Raw genomic sequence first — 8,338 nt, 5'->3', positions numbered from 1 at the left:
TACAAGCTGGCTGCCTGAAGGGGAGATTCCCACGTGGGGCCTGTAGCTGAGGCATGGCCACAGCATGGCCCCCCTCTGCCCTCTCTCTTGCTGGGCTGTTGGGCAGCCCATCCCATCAGTGCCCTCACGCTGCTGCAGTTGACAAGAAAGCCTTTGCTGTCCCACTGCAGGTAAGTCACAAACAGCGGGAGGATCGGGAGGACAAGTATCTACCTAAAACTAATGCTTTAAGTCGATAAAGGGAGATGCACACTTTGCCAGATCGTAAGTGCAGTGGCCAGAGTGTGGGCAGCAGCTGTGTCCACGCTGAGCCAAGCAGGAAGACCCAAGTGACCAGCAAGTCATCACTGCCAAACCCTCTCTGCTGGACGTGATCCTCCCCATTATTTTGCTGTAACTTCGAGATGATGGCTTATCATAGCACTTTTTTCCCTAATCTACCCAAATTAGTTTCCTCTGGGTTCCCTTCAGATGTGTCACACATGGCTTTGACTAAAATAACCTCAGGAGATTGTCAGGAGCTTGCTTAACCCCAGGATGCCTGGCAGCTTGATTTCTCTACACTTCTGCTAATGGAAGAGCTGGCACATGCTCTGTCTAAGGATTATGAAGGTACCTAAGCAGCATTATTTTTTATTTCCTCTGCAAAGTGACAAATAAATCATCCATGTTGCAGAGAAAAACAATAAATTCCAAATTTTTTTCCTAACAGTTTTAATAGAACAAAACTAGTTTTATTACTGAAAATTAGAAAATAGTTTCATTAACACTTCAGCCAACTTTTTTAAAAACACAATTACTTTTGAGGTAGACAGAAAATAATGATTAGGAATGAGTCATATAATTTGTTTCTCTTCAAATTGGTACTGAATTATTTTCACAACAATGTGTTTTAAACATTGGTTTTTGAAACATAAGTCAATAATGTAAATAGCCTGTCAAATTCTACTTTATTAATGATTCTTACTAATGACAAAATTTACTAGGAGCTTGGAACAGGAGCTGTTATTTAAACAATTTCTTCCCGTTCCCGTTCAAACTCGCCATTCTGGGTCTGATCCTGCAAACTTACAGCTTTAATTGAGGTTACACTCTGAATTACATTTTTAGCATAGAAGTGATGAAATCTTGTCACATTTATTTTTGTTGGTGAGAAGAATATTGGGTGATTCCTAGTAAAACAACGGAGAGTTTGTTTATTTTTTCAAACAAAAAGTAAACATTGTATCAGCTTTAACCTCAAACATAACTGCCTTACTTTAAATGCATATGCCATTTGCATGCACACATTTCAGTTCATCTGTAGTCTAAGCACTTAACTCCACACGAGATGTACTTATGCAGTTATCAAGTCATATAATTAACACTTTTCTGCATTTTATGGCTGAATAAATAAACACTATAGCTTAGATGCAAATTGTATACACATCAGTTAATGTATCATACTAGTTTAGCACTTGCAACATATTCTACTAATCCTTAAAATTGCAGAAACTTTGCTATGAATATTATAAAGACAGTGTACCTTTCTCTGACGTTTTACTGTGATCCGGTCTTCATCCTCTTAAACGTTGCTTGAGTCTTTCACTGACTACAAATAAATTTTGTCAGTTTTTGTCTTGCATGCCTAACTGGGCAGTTCCTGCTTTGCCAGGAAGAATGAGAAGATGAAAGAGACAATGTGGTATGAATTGTGCCTTCGTCCTGGTGGGAAGAATGGAAGGCATCCCACATGGAATACACAAATAAAATAACATCCCAAAGAGAGGAAATACTTACATGAAAGCTGTCAAGACTGTGATGTAATGTGTCTGATTAGCTACATTCAAGGTCTGTACCAGAAAAAATACTTGCCACAGAAACTGGAATGCGTGGAGCACGTGCTCTCACAAACACAGACAACTTGAGCGGGACTGCCCCTCTCCGGGACAGATGCTTTCCCTGGTGCCCACAGGTCTCCCGCCAGCGCCATGCATGGCCTGTCCCAGCCGCACAGCCGGCCCTGCTGCACTGAGACTGGGAAACAAAACCTGAAAGCTCTGCAAGTTAAACACATTTTTGCGCGTACTGAGAAATTGTCCAATTAGAGAGATGTAGAAAAGGGAACATAGGAGAAATAGGAAACAGGGGATGAAATCGTGAGCTGAGATAGTGAATCCTGGTGTGGCTCAGGGGCTGGTAATGGCACCCTGGGAAACAGTGCTACGATTTCACATGGGTCAGTGGCTGACCTGAGACCTGGCCAGCACAAACCTGGATGAGAAACAAGGGAAGATGTCTTCATCCAGCATCTCAGAACTCCTGCTGCCTCTCGAGGCCAGAAAGAGTCCACCCAAAGCCCAGAAGCTGGCCTGGCACCTCTGTCATCCTCTGTTTGCTGGGTTCATCATCCTCATCTGCAGCACCAAGGCACTGATGCCTACGCTGTGCCTGCTAGATCACATCAGGTTTTTTGGCTGGCACTTAACCAAATCCCTTCACAAGCATAAAATCAGTGTTCACCATTCACAACAGCTCTGTCCTTACATATAGTGATGGATTGTACGTACAACAGGATGTCTTTTCCACTCATAAAATCTCTTTTTTAAAGCTGACACAGTTTCAGCTGAACGGAGATACAATTTATTTCAGCTGACTTGGTAATTACTGAAGCATTCTGTTTTAATTAGGATGAGAGTTAATGAAATCTGCCATAAAATCATTTGCAGGTTTTAGTCTTTGTAAAAACACTTAAAAATATGTAATAGAGACAGAGAAATAAATAGGAACAGTATACAATGCATTGTTATTTTCTGTCACAGCTAATCAAAGGAAGCCTATAGATCGATATGACCTGACGGTGACAGGATGACAGACTCATTTCTCCAATAAACTGTTTTCTTCTTATAAGGCAAAAAAAGCACTGCATGTGTATGAGATCATCTAGAAAAGTCCTCCTTCCTGAAAAATACTATATTCTTTTTTGTTGCCTAGCTACATGCTGCTGTTACCTTAGAAGGCTGTAGATTCATCTGAATGATTCTGGTGGTGCTGATGTGCTTGAGCAGAGAAGCAATGCAAAGATATAACCCTTTCTTTGGTAAAGATTATGAAAGAAAGGGGTGAGTGTGAAAAGAAAGAGCCTTTGCAGAAAAGCAATTTACTGTATTAATCATATGCTTTTTGACATTAATTGTTGAATAAAGACCATTTCCCCCCACAGCCCTGGGTGCATGAGCAGGGAGTGAAATCACAGAGTTGATGCTTTTGACGTGAGAGGCTGATGCCAAGGAAGCATTTGCCTGGTTCGTGTTAATTACTGCTGTGAGTAAGTGTAGAGAAGGGAAAAGACTGTCAAGGCCTGATGCTGATCTCATTTCCAAAACTGCAAACAGGGAAAAATGTCATGAAGTGCAACCAGTTTGCTGAATTTCATTACCACCAGAGAATGGGATGATCACTGAGTCCTTTGAATGTAAGTAGCTTTGATGATTTGGAAAGTTAAGAAAGTCCACTTAAAATGCCTAAGGCCCAAAGACTTACTTTGTAATGTGCCTGTCAAAGAAACCTCTGACAGGGAACTCTGCCCTCACATGAGACATGCAGAGATTGAGAGCTGAGCAACAGTTCCCTGGTGCTTCCCCAACATGATCAGCAGCTCAGCATGCCACTGCCTTGCCAAAGATTTCAGTACGCTGGTATTCACTGGATGTGGGGAAGTTGCTGGCGTGAGGAATAAGACAAATAGGGAAATAAAATTGTTTCTTATCTGCTTCACTGTAACTGGTTGGGTGTAGAATGTCCTTGATATGCATCAAGATTTTGCATTTTTATCTTCAGGACTGAGAGACTTTTAGCACTGGAGTTTTGATTCAGCTTTTCTAGTTAGGGTTGGCTTTGAAATCAAGATCTGCATTTGCTTTCACAAAATAGTATTTTTCAAGTCTACTGTCTATAACCTCTTTAAAAAAGGTACACACCTCATACCATTCTATTACCTTAGTCTATGCTTGTGCTTGCTCTATGTATTTTATCATGAGCCGAGGTCCTGATAATTTTATATTTTTTGGAGAGAAAGTGGTAGATAAAGAAGCATATTATGATTATCATAATTATTATTACATTCTTTCTCAGGAATAAAATCAGAAAAAACTTTGACAATTTAAAGTGAGAATAAGAAAGCTTATTTGATTCTAATATAATTCTACAATAAGAATTTTGAAGGTCTTCATCAGAATACCTTGTAAAGCAGGAAATGAGACATTTAAAAGAAGCAGAGATGCCTATTACTGTTATGATGCAAATGTGGAATTTGCCTAACTCAGCACATTCCAACTGGACAAATTCTGAGTTTCTCCTGGAACAGATGATAACCTCTCTCATCCAAATTCCTGCACACTATACCTGAGTGATTCCATGACATCACTCACCACAGGAAAAGACACCAAAAATTCTGTACTGGGTTATAAAGAAGTGTAAATCTAATTCAAATTCATAAGTCTCCCCTCTGACCGTGAGTTTTTGTCCCTGCTTCAAGCTTTCATTTGTTGAAATGAAAAGGAAATGGGAGTTTTTCCCACAAGGGACTTTATCACCTAAAGCAAAAGGGCAGCTATGTTTTAATTCTGGTCCCCACCAGGAGCCTTATATAAGGTGCAGCGATTCTAAGCATGATAAATGCACATTTGGACACAAAACTGAAGTTCTCTTATAAGAAAAGATAGATTAAAAAAAATCCTTGTCCTTTTTTCTTATCTAGTACACAGAAGAGGGCAGCACAGTTAAAGTTTCCCTTTATATTGTCACAAACATTACAAATTGTATTTCTGTCTTACGTCCTGCCCTCAGTGATAGACCAATGCGACTCTGCATGCTGGAAGCATGTTGGTTATTTCCTCAGAGGACCACAGGTCTGCTCCTACTTATGGGTTTTCACTGCAAGGAGACTTTTCCTTGTCCACCTATCATATTCATGGAAGCATCTATAACATGATGACTTTATCCAGATTTTCAGACCCCACATCCCCAGATCTTCTTTCCTCTGATACCTCTGTAATGTGTTACTCAATGCTCAGTTGACAGCGTAAGCAGATGCTAGGAATTCTCAGGATTAACAAAGAAAGCAGAAAGCATCACTGTCCACTGTGGAAGTCCATGGGCACACACAGTTTGAATAATCTGTGTTTCTAATCTATGTGCTTCTTGTCCCCTAACTTCTAAAAAGATGTATTAGAAAAGATACAGAGAAGGGCAAGTAAGGATGGTGGTTATACAAGGAGTGACTGAATACTCTAGGTTCCTCAGCCAAGAGAGATAATTAAGGCAGAAAGCTATAAAATCATTACATTTATGAAGAAGACATGAGAGAAATCTTATTCTCTGCTTCACAATACAGTAAATAGGGGTGTTGCAGGATATCGAAAATCTACATGGGTTAAAAGGCAATTAGAAAAATATGCAGAAAAAACACAAGAGCCTCTGAAAAAAAAATAATACTTTTAGCCTAGTGGTTGCATGGGGGGAGTTTTAATTGTGTTTATCATGTTCATATTGTTCATTCTCCTTTAGATATCTGACAGCTGCTGGAAACTGGCTGTCAGTTGCGTCTGATCCAGTACAGCTCCTTTAATTTGTTATTGTACATTGATTTATTCCTCTTGTCAAGAGGTATTGCTGGTAAACAATAAATCTTACATTTGCAATTTGCTTCCTTACCACTATGTACTTCTTAGTAAGACCAATGGACAGACATTTACTTTGTCCACTCCTTAAACCAACTGTGTGTTGCAATCAGTAAATTCAGAAATCTTTTCACGGTATCAGACTTCTAGATATTTCTTGTAAAGGGCCTCTGAAATCCACACTAAGGAGTATACATCCCACAGGAATTGTAACAGGATATTTAGCATTCCACTCATGCACCGATGATGTATGTCACGCACATTGGCCATGACAGGTTTAATACTGAAAAAGAGGAATTAGGGGTGATAAAAGAAAATAATTATGGAAATATCTTAGGTCATATTCTGATTTTACTCCAAACTTGAAATGCAATAGGAGCAAACAGCTGATCACATTCAGTACGTGCTAATGAGTCCGTTCTGCAGTGACTGAGGAAACTAAGGGGGTATCCAAACTCTGACTCTTGTAGCAGGGTATAGCACAAGCGGTCACTGTGTTGGTAAGAAGTAAACTTAAATCTGAAAAACTAAAAATCAGTGCAAATTTGAAGTCAGACTGAGACAGGATGCTTTTCCTAAGTATATTCTAACAGGATAGTTTACTAATAGCGTGGTGCACTCTGTGAAAAAGAAGTGGGGGAACTGCACAGGCAAAAATGAAATCAGATATGCCACTTGTGCAACTTCTTTTTTTCAGAGCAATGATTCACCTGGTTCAGTTGGTCATGAGGTTATCTACTAGTGGAAGTTTTTGAGCTTACTCAAAGTGGTGAGAAATTCAGAGCAGCAGAGCACATTTCCAGTTATTCTTATCCCAAGTTATTTTTTGCACTCCTTTGCAAGAGTTTCAGAAAGACAAGCCTTTGCTTTATGTTACAAGCAATGGACTTAAAACATACTGATTTTATCATTTTCTACCTGAAAAACGCAAACAGTACTACATTCTTTTACAGTGCCTGTCAGTGCCCTTTAGAATTTTTGGTTTGGAGCTCAGAGGAAGCACACTAGCTGTGAGAGGAACCAACTTGTGATTAATGTTGTAGATATAACAATGGATTTAGTTAGGTTTCTGCTTGCATTTCCCCCTTGGCACTCTATGTGAGCTTTCTAAGCTATGTCGATTTCTATTGACTCCAAAGCTCATATATCCCAGGTTATTGATGCAGTCCCAATTCATGGCAATCACTACTACATCAAAAATATTACCAGTCATTAAATGCAAGAGTAATTATAAAAAAAGCATGGCTCCTTGGCTGAAGAGATGTGCTGCCCTTCCTTGGCAATGTCCAAACGCAAGTTCAGCGTGGATGCGACATCTATCAGGTTTTCTGACAAAGGAGTTAGTGCTAAGGCTGACAGCTCCACCTTTGCTACAGTTACTCGTACAGTTCAAACTGTAGCCTACTTTTACATCCCTATATATTAACTGCAAGGTAATGCAATATACCCTATGCTACACATGAAAGGGTCTCATACGTATTTGCATACAACCCACAAACTGAACCAGTTAGCCTGTATCTGTTCAGCACATACTAAACTGTGATTTTAAGGGTGATGGTGAGACAAACTTGATACCACATTTGCATTATATCCTACTTTTTGTAGGATAAGGAAAAAAGAGGTTTTTTTTTTTCCATTTCCCTGTACCTCTCTCTCTCTTGCTTAGGTTAAAAAAACCCAACACATTTCCTAGTGCTGCCTCTGTCTCTTCTCCCAGTGGCCTGAGTCTGTCAGTTCTGTAATTAAAATAATAATAAATGCTGCTATTTCTTTTTTAGTCCCGGTATTTGGGAGGTAGCCAGACTCATGCTTCTGCAGAAGTGCTTCATATAACTTGGCAAGAACAGACCTTTGTGGATATCTCTGCAGTTTGTATAGAAATAACTTCACCCACATAATGGCTGATTAATTAGACCTGAGGCAGTGTCTCAAGTGATGAGTTGAAAAGTAAGGAGAGGAGAAACCCACAACTTCCACTGTAGAGCCACGCTGAGAACACTTTCTCCCAAACCGCACTGCTGCTAATCCAGTCTTTGGGCTGTTCAAAATATTTCTATTATTCCTAATCAAATGTGAAACAATTTCAATGTAAGACAGCAGCAAAACCAAAAGCTGGAATTCAGTGATAATATTAATTGGATGTAAAAAATATAAATGCTATTTATAATATGGCATTTGACCTTGAGCGAACACTGATGAGGTAGAATCACATATATACAGTCAATTCAACCCCCCAAATTCTGCTTTTTTATCTGAAAATTCAAAGGGGAGGAGGTTACGTGTTAGCTTATACACGCTTAGTTATCACTGCAGCCCCTGCAAAGTCTGCGCTTGTCATTTAGACCGTGAAATGCACTCTGCACCTAATATAGCATAAAGAAACTCCAAGCACAAGCTTTATTACCCCAGGAATAAATAACTGGAAAAACAGGATCAGACTGCATGTTTTACATTTCCCATATGATGAAAAGTACTCAGGTCAAGAGAGTGCACTAGAAGTGAACAATGACACTTCTCAAAAGCAAGAGGAAAACTGAAAGGGAAAAAAAGAGAGAGAGAATAAGAAAGGAATGAGATAACAGAAAAAAAGAAACTGCATATACTACAACAGTAAAACACAAAGAAACACACCTTAAGTGAACAGCATATGAAATAAGGAAAAAGAAAACCATATGAAG

Source organism: Cariama cristata, unplaced genomic scaffold, assembly GCF_000690535.1.
Source record: "Cariama cristata isolate BGI_N322 unplaced genomic scaffold, ASM69053v1 scaffold44512, whole genome shotgun sequence".
NCBI lineage: Eukaryota > Metazoa > Chordata > Aves > Cariamiformes > Cariamidae > Cariama > Cariama cristata.
This window is presented reverse-complemented; position numbering follows the sequence as displayed.